The following is a 376-nucleotide window of genomic DNA, read 5'->3' as shown; positions in this document are numbered from 1 at the left end:
TGTTCCATGTGAGAGTTGAAGGACACAACCTGGTTGAAAATAACTCCAAGGTTCTTTACAGTGGAGCCGGGTGCCGAGGCAATGCAATGAGATGTAAACAAACTGATGCAACCTTAACCACAAACTTCATTTACGATTTAACCCCCACCCTCTATCTGCAGCCCCATCGAATCAGAGAAACAAACAAACAAACAAAATATTTGTAGGTATTTTATTACTCATAGCTTTAAACTAATTCAAACTAGAAAATCACATTCTGGTCTTACATAATAGCATTTTTTTAATGTGACAACAGCACAAAAAGCTTTCTTTAAAACAGCCCAGTTCTTTTACAAACCAACAATAAACATGATTCAAGTTTCCTTTAAAAAATAAA

The sequence above is a fragment of the Stegastes partitus genome, unplaced genomic scaffold (assembly GCF_000690725.1).
Source record: "Stegastes partitus isolate 25-593 unplaced genomic scaffold, Stegastes_partitus-1.0.2 Scaffold53, whole genome shotgun sequence".
Lineage (NCBI taxonomy): Eukaryota > Metazoa > Chordata > Actinopteri > Pomacentridae > Stegastes > Stegastes partitus.
This window is presented reverse-complemented; position numbering follows the sequence as displayed.